Consider the following 8578-nt stretch of genomic DNA (forward strand, 5'->3'; position numbering starts at 1 on the left):
ATCATAATAAAGGGCAAGAAGTATGGTTTTTTCCACTCTACAAGAGGCCTTAAGCAAGGAGACCCCTTATCCCCAGCCCTATTTATTTTAGGTGCTGAGGTTCTCTCCAGATCCCTGAACAAACTTCATCATAACCCCCTTTATCATGGCTTTCATATGGAAAGTAGGGGCCCTCAAATCAACCATTTGAGTTTTGCGGATGATATCATTATTTTCACTTCTAGAAGGAAGAGATCTCTCAAGTTTATAATGATTACTTTGGCTAACTATGAGAGAATTTCTGGCCAACTTATCAATAAAGCCAAAAGTCATTTTTTACTTCCTTCCAATGCTTTCAACAGTACCCGTGACAGAATTAAAAGATGTACAGGTTTTCATCAAAAAGAAGCCCCTATCACTTACCTTGGTTGCCCCTTATTTATCGGTCGACCAAGAATTATCTACTTCTCAAAAATCATGAACAAGGTAGTGAACAGAATCGCAGGGTGGCAGTCTAAGATGTTGAGCTTTGGAGGCAAAGCAACATTAAACAAACATGCTCTACAATCACTTCCAATTCATCTGTTGTCAGCTATTTCCCCACCTTCAACTACCATTAAAGAAATCCAAGGTATTATGGCAAATTTCTTCTTGGGGTGGAGAAATGACCAAAAAAATATCATTGGTCTTCTTGGAAAAATTTAAGCTTTCTTCATGATGAAGGGGGCATTGGATTCAGACTTATGAGCGGTGTGTGTCAATCCTTTCGATACAAGCAATGATGGGTCTTCAGGTCTAAGCAAACACTATGGGGTGACTTCTTAAGGGCAAAATATTGTCAAAGATCCAACCCCGTAAGCAAAAAATGGCACACTAGTGACTCCCAAACATAGAGACACATGATGAGAAACAAGCACACGGTGGAAACTCACATTCACTGGAAAGTCAAATCAGGTTCTTGTTTGTTTTGGTGGGATAATTGGCTTGGTATTGGTCCTCTTGCTCACTACTCTAGTAACAGCAATAGGTTCAACACAGACACTATTTCAGACTTCATGGAAGGGGGGCAATGGAACTTGGAGAAGATCATTCAACAAGCTCCACAAGCTCATGTGCACAGCATTCTGGCAACTCAGTTCCAGCTGCAACCAGGCATCCCTGATCTACCTGCTTGGAGCTTCAATACCAGTGGTGATTTCACGTGCACTTCTGCATGGAATGTCATTAGGGAGCAAAGATCAAAAACCAAATTCAACACTTATAATTGGCATAAAAGCATCCCTTTCAAATGTGTTTTTCTTTTATGGAGGGCTGTTCGAGGCAAGCTTCCCACAAATGAAAGTCTGGCTAGATTTGGGGTGGAACCTAGTGAGTGTTACTGCTGCCATACATTAGGTCTGGATACCATCGAACACACCTTCAATTCTGAAATTTTTGCCAACAAGGTTTGGAATTTTTTTGCTATTTCCTTGGGTATCCAAATTGACCACCTGCCCATCAGATATTTAATTATGAGATGGTGGAACTTTAATTACAACAATGAAGCACATAAACTTATTATACAATCCACTCCAATCTTTATTTGTTGAAACTTGTGGAAAAACAGGTGTGCTAAGAAGTATATAGGTAAGCAATCCAACATTGCTAGGGTCAAATTTGTTGTGTTTAAGGACACTATTAAACTGTTGCATATAGTGTTTCCTTATATTTCTTGGCCATCTAGCTGGAAGAATCTTTGTATCCTTATTGAGCAATGTTATCACGATACCAAAGTTACTCTAGTGCAGTAGATTAAACCTCCTGACGCGTGGGTTAAGCTCAACACGGATGGAAGTGCTTTAAGCAATCCGGGGAAAATAGGGGCAGGGGGTATTCTCAGAGATTCAAATGGGAAGTTACTTTTTGCATACTCAGCTCCTTTGGGGGAAGGCACCAACAATCAAGCGGAAGTGGAGGCTACTACCTTTGGTATATCATGGTGTGTTCATTTAAACTACCACAAAGTCATTTTGGAGGTCGATTCTCAGCTGCTAGTGGACTGGTTACTGGCCAAATCAGCTCCCTCATGGAACATTACTTCCCAAATGCAGAAACTACAAATGCTCACCACACACATCTCACACTTTAAATGTATTCACACCCTTAAAGAAGCCAACTATGTGGCAGATGCACTCTCCAAACATAGCCACCAAGTCACCACTCCTCAAGTTTATTTCAACAATCAGCAACTCCCTCAGGAAGCAACAACACATCTTCAACTTGACATGACTAATACGGCAAGCTTCAGAAGAAGGAAAATGAAGAGACTCAAGAAACCCCTTTGAATTTTTCTCTTCCTGATAGACCTCGGAAAGAGCATGAACTCTAACAGGCCATTTTTTTTTGTGATCTCTCAGTCATCTTCACTTAGGCTATTTCTTTTTTAAGTCAAAGCTTCTATGAAGAGCTCTTCTTTTATTGTAAGGGGAGAGTCTCCCTCATTTATGTTTTTCCTAGAATCTTTGTATTGAGAGGAGTCCTCTCATATAGGTGCTTAGATGATAGGTTTCCATTCTAGTACGGGGAAGAGTTGGAGAACCTTAATAGGCTATCAACTCTTGAACCACCATAGGTTGGAGGTAAGGTTTAAGCCCCCCCCTCCTTGTATTTTGCTTTGTTTGATCTATGATAAGGCCTGGGGGTGTTGCTCAGCCCCTGACCCCCTCAAGGGTCGTTATAATAATAATAAAAAAAAATCAAATGTAGGGTGTTGGGAGATTGAGTTGCTTGGAGGCTAGGTTCCTAAGTGCAAAAAGATTGAAGATTAGTCGGTCCTCATTGCTTCGAGGACAAACCTCTTATGTTTCATTTATGTCTTTTCTTATGTTTTAGACTTTATGTGGGCTGCGTCCCAAGACTTTTATTCATGTTATTCATATATGGTTTGAGACAAAGATGTTAGAAAGACTTCCGCTTTTATGAAATATTTTTTTTGGTATTATGCTTTAAAGAAAGTTTTAAATTCTCCCTATTTTTCTATGATCTTATGATATGATAATGCTAAGGGCTTATATGCGACCCCTTCGGGGTCAAGTACGCTGTGTTACGACTAGGGGGTGTTCTCGGGTCGTGACACGGTCCTACCTTAGGCAAGTAGGAATTTCCTATTCGGTATGGATAACATCGGGATTCCATGATTTGCTCACATGGTCTATGTCAGTTAAGGCTTACCCCTACGATGAATGATAATGAACTATGTCTTCTCAAGAATGCACTATTTAGTGGGGTTGGGGGTATGGGACTTCATCCATGCATTGCACAAATAGGCTTTGAGAGTAGTCATGGTGTGTTCTTTAATGTCTAATGAAATAAATATGCTTTTAATGATGCTAATGAGAATGTTGACTTAAAGGCTAAATGAAATGATGAATGTTTAACTTGGATTGTTATTATGAGTTGCTTTCATTGTCATGACTTATTGAATGTGAATGTTCCTTGTCTAATGAGTATTGACTAAAAATGAGAATGAAGAATGGTAAGTATGTTATGGTGGACTAAAAGGGGTACTTAGTATGGGTGGTATTATGGGATGTCATACATGCATTGCACAAGTATAACTTAGGGTTACTTATGAGATGGTTCTATTTGAGATGATGATGTAAGTATTGACTATGATTGTATGAACGACGAACTATGACTACTCAAGAAGCTTTACTTAGTATAGATGGGGGTATGGAACTTCATCTATGCATTGCACAAGTAGACTTTGAGGGTGCTTATGGTATGTCTTATTATGCTATGATGATCTATATGTTAAATATGATTATGTCTTATGTTTTTACACTAATGTTCATGATGATTCTCAAACTTGTTAAATGCATGGTTTTCAACTAAAAATGTCCTTTTTAGCATGATTTTCGCATGATTATCATACTTAGTACATTTTTGTGCTAACCCATATTTCTTCTACATTTTTCTACAAAGTGTAGAATTTGGTGATATCGGCTTCCATCCTCGTGGATAGGTTCATAATAGATCAAGAAGAGAAGTTATAGTGAGTATCCGAGGGCTTCACCACCATGTCATTTACATTTTATTATTATGTTTAGAGCTTTTGTATGGGCTGCGTCCCAAAGTTTTAGTCTTATGGTTCTAGATGATTTGAGACAAAGTATAGACTTCTGCTCATGTTTATAAAAGACTTCGATTGTAAAAGAAAAAGTTTTAAGTTTTCGCACCATATTCTATTATCTTATGTTATAAATGCTATGAGGCTCTTGGGAGTCTTGTATGTCGTGTGACGTCCGGGGTGTAGGCTCGGGTCGTGACAAGTAGAAAGACGGATACATCGATAGAAATAAGGAAAGAGCGAGGGGAAATATAAGAAAGATTAGATAGAACAAAGAAAAGGAAGAGAGCGAGCGAGAGAAAGAAAGAAATGGATATATATATATATATAGTCATTTTTAACTTTTAAGTATAGAGGAATTTATTAGATATGGTTGTCACGACCCAGGGGTATCCCCTAGATGTAACATGGCGTACAAGACCCCGAGAGGCCTCATACAAGCCATTTAGCTTTCATAGTCAAGATAATAGAAATCGATAAGATTTAAAACATTATTTCAAGATAACCAAATTTTTCAAAGCAAAGCAAAAGTCTAAACTCTTGTCTCATAAACCAACTAATACAATAGAATCTTGGAACGTAGCCCGTACATCAATGTTCAAAACTCAAAATGAAAAGAACATAAGGAAAGTAGTGGCCAACTATTCCGATGAATGAGGACTCACCAATCTTCAACTTTTTTTCTACTATGGATCCTAGCCACGGAGATGAGAATTGGGAACGCCGGACCCTACATTTGGATAAGAAATGTAGGCAAGAGTATGCATTGGTTCAAAGATGTACTAAATATGATAGCATGCATAGACATAACATAAGAGTTAGGCAATATAAGTCATGAAACATAATTAATGCACATAATAAATCATCACAACATATAAGAAGTACTTCTTGAAGTAACCTTAATTCATCATTAGTCAAGACATGGATAACCGTCTCTAGTCTTACTCATCATGGAAGGCAAACTCAAGCAACAATCCTAGATTGTCACCTATCATATCATAGCTTATCTTTTAAGGACATGGGGAATCACATTTTGCCTTCTTATAAAGGATCATGGGTAGTCACCTCTCTTGTCCTTTCACTTTGGGATCATGGGTAATCCCCTCTCGCCCTTTTGCTTAGGATCATGGGTAATCACCTCTAATCCAACTTGCATTATAGGAACGTGGGTAATCGTATCTTGTCTGTACATCATGTGACATGGGTATTCGCCTCTTGTTTTTCTACATTATGACATGGATAATCGCCTCTTATCTTTTGCTTATATGTCATGGGTAATCGCCTTTAGCCTCATCATTCTCATAATTCCTTAGCTTAGATTTACTTTAGGTGAGAAATCCTTTCAACCTAAAATCATTCAATGTAAGAAAACCTTTCACATTCATACATAAGAAATCATGTGGGAAAATCTCTTCCACAACAATCACATCAATAATCAACAATTAATAACACATGATTCCCTCTCAAAGCAATTCCTATCATCAATCATCACATATGCTTCAATCTCAAAGCAACTCATATCGTATTTTATTTATCCTATAAGAATGCACATAAATCCATAAATTCTCCTTTCATAAAGTAAAACCCATTTTTTTTTTATAAATTTCTTCTTAGAAACATGAGTTAAGCATGGGTACATGAAATTTCATCATAAAAACATAGAATCCTCTCACTTCATGCATAATCAATCAATTGAATCAACGAACTCATAACTTGGAAGAAAATCCTAACTCAAATTGGAGAATTTCTATTTGAGAAAAGACATAAAGTCACCACTGAAGTTGTCCCGAATTTTCAAAAAGACACCTTGACTTTGTGGGCGTCCTATTACCCCACAAAAGTATTGAATATCTTTGTAAAAGGACCATTTTGACTCATTTTCTCACTATGTTGTGACCACGCACATGACGTGTGTGAAAGTCCTTTTTTGCTGTCAAAAACCAATTGAAAGTGCCACATTTCAATTATTATATTTATTAATTATTTACCTCATCATTTTTATTTTATTTTAAACAGGACCAAAGGTCCACTTTATTTCAACTGGAAACAGAGCCCAAGTCTAAAATGAAACAATAAAAAAATAGAAAAACGCAAAGACAACAAAATTAAAAAAGAAACAAACACAAACAAATCCCTAAACACTTCATCATTTATATTCATCATCTTCTCCTAATTGGGCTACAATTGCCTCAAATGTGTTGAACTTAGTTAATGGCAGAGCACGCAAACACTAGCATGAGCAAATATCATTTACACAAACTTGGAAAAAATCATTATTCACAAATAGAATCACAACATACTATCTATAATAGATGCTTTAACAGTGAATAACTCATTAAATTGAAACATCTCAAAAGAATTTCAAACAAGTAATACCAAGTTCAAATCTCCATTAACTAATAAAAAATAATAACTTTAACATAAAAAAGTAACTAACAATTCAAATTTAAGCGGTAAGAACAATTGCTCCACCATTTTCTTTAATCTTCTTCTCTGCGTTCTTCGACACCAACTTAGCCTTCACAACAACAAGTTAATCACATTTGCCTAAAATCTTAAAGTACCCAAGCTGGGTAATCTCAATCAATAGAGCAATACCTTTATTTGGAAGTATCATTGTTCTTCACCTCTTGAGGAAGGACAAACCATATATGTGGCAATAAAATTAAAAAGGGTCAAAAGGGGTGAAAATCACGCGCAACTTTATTGATGAGACAATGTAATGTAAAACGGATTACATCAAGGCCATTTACTAGAAGTCAAGATTAAGACCTTCAAAAGATGCAAGGGCTATTCATGAAGATGGAGGTGCTTGAGGTGGTGTTGATGACAAGCAAGGACTTTCATGCCTTGAAAATTGCTGAAGAAGTCCCTTTCGGCGAGCAGGGTCCACTTGACGTATCGCCCAATGGCTTAGGCGATGGCCCCAGTCCACCTAATGTTATAAAAAGTGGCTAGGGACTGAAGAATTGCAGAGAAGCTCGCTAACCAGGTCGGCGCATCGCCAAGTGACTTGGTGAGCTCGACTTGGCTCGCCCTTTTGTCTTTCGGGTCACTGTTAGGCCTTTTATCCTAAACTCTATAAATAACTGGTTAGGTTTCCTTTTTAGACGGAGATTATTTTGATGTTAAAAACTAAAAACTCATGTTTGAGTGTTGAGAGCTTGGTTAAGCTTGTGTTGCCTTTTGTTAGAAACGTTTGTTGCTTGGGATATTGATTCCCTTGAGGTCATCGTAAGAGTTAGGTGCTTATTGTAGGATCAACGAATCGAGGTCATTTTTAATATACCCTTTGGTTGCTTTTTGTTTCCTCTTTTTGTGTCTATCTATTTATCTTTATTTTCCGTCTTTGATTTCTGCATTAGATTGTAGTTCTTCTTGTGAGAATTACTCACAATGGGTCAAAATGATGTATTTACAAAGGTATATAATACTTTTGTGGGGTAATAGAATGCCCGTAAAGTTAAGATGTCTTTTTGAAAATTTGGGACAACTTTAATGGTGATTTTATGTCTTTTCTCTTTCTATTTTTCAATTTAGAGAACTTATTAGGGACTCCATGGATGCAAGGGTTTCATGGATGAAAAGCTAGCATACCTTGTAATCAAAGCCAAACAAGCAATTGAAGAATGGAGGCTTGACCTTGGACCCTAGCTTGAATTTTTTTCTTCAAACTTCTAGAGAGAGAATATCCTTGAGAGAGAAATACTCAACTTCTTTTGGTGAATTTGAAGAGAATGAATTAATTTGGGGTTAAAATCACTTATATAGGGGTCCTAGGCATAGGCAAAACGACATAGTATTATGCTAGACTAATTAGGAAAAGACCCAAAAGCCACTGAAACTAATAATTGCCGACCCAGACGACGACCTGACCAACAGACCGTGGTTTGACCGACGGTCCATCCTGTTAGTCCGTCATCTAACGGCAGAAGCTAGAATTTGAGGTCTGGATCAACGGGCCCCATCCATGGACCGTGGACCCAACGACGGTCCGTTGGTCTAGGCCGTGGTTCGTGACTTTCTGAGCAGTTTGGTTGACCAATCCACAGACCATACCTATAGTCTGTGGCTCAGTCCACCGGCCATGGTTGGCCTCCATCGGATGGCACAAATTTTTTTTGAAAACTGAAATCTTGCCCTTTCTCGAACCTGAGGCGTTACAATGGTAGGAATGTTAATCTAATTAAGTAGTTTTTTTGGTGTCACTGCAAAATCATACATTTTCTAGTTATGTTTACACCTTGTTTGGATGGTTGTTATTTGTTGTATTGTATTGTATTGTTATTTTAAATACAATATTTGTTTTGATTGTTACTTAAATTTAATTGTATTATATCGTTTAAATTTGTCGTTTGATAACGACAAAAAAATCTTATTTATGTAACGATCAATTTGGTGTGATTGTATTATTATTTTTATATTTTCTTCTCATTTTATCTTTTCTTGTTATTTAATAATTTAAATTAGGGAAAATGCATAAGTACCCCC

The sequence above is a fragment of the Solanum stenotomum genome, chromosome 1 (assembly GCF_019186545.1).
Source record: "Solanum stenotomum isolate F172 chromosome 1, ASM1918654v1, whole genome shotgun sequence".
NCBI classification, from domain to species: Eukaryota; Viridiplantae; Streptophyta; class Magnoliopsida; order Solanales; family Solanaceae; genus Solanum; species Solanum stenotomum.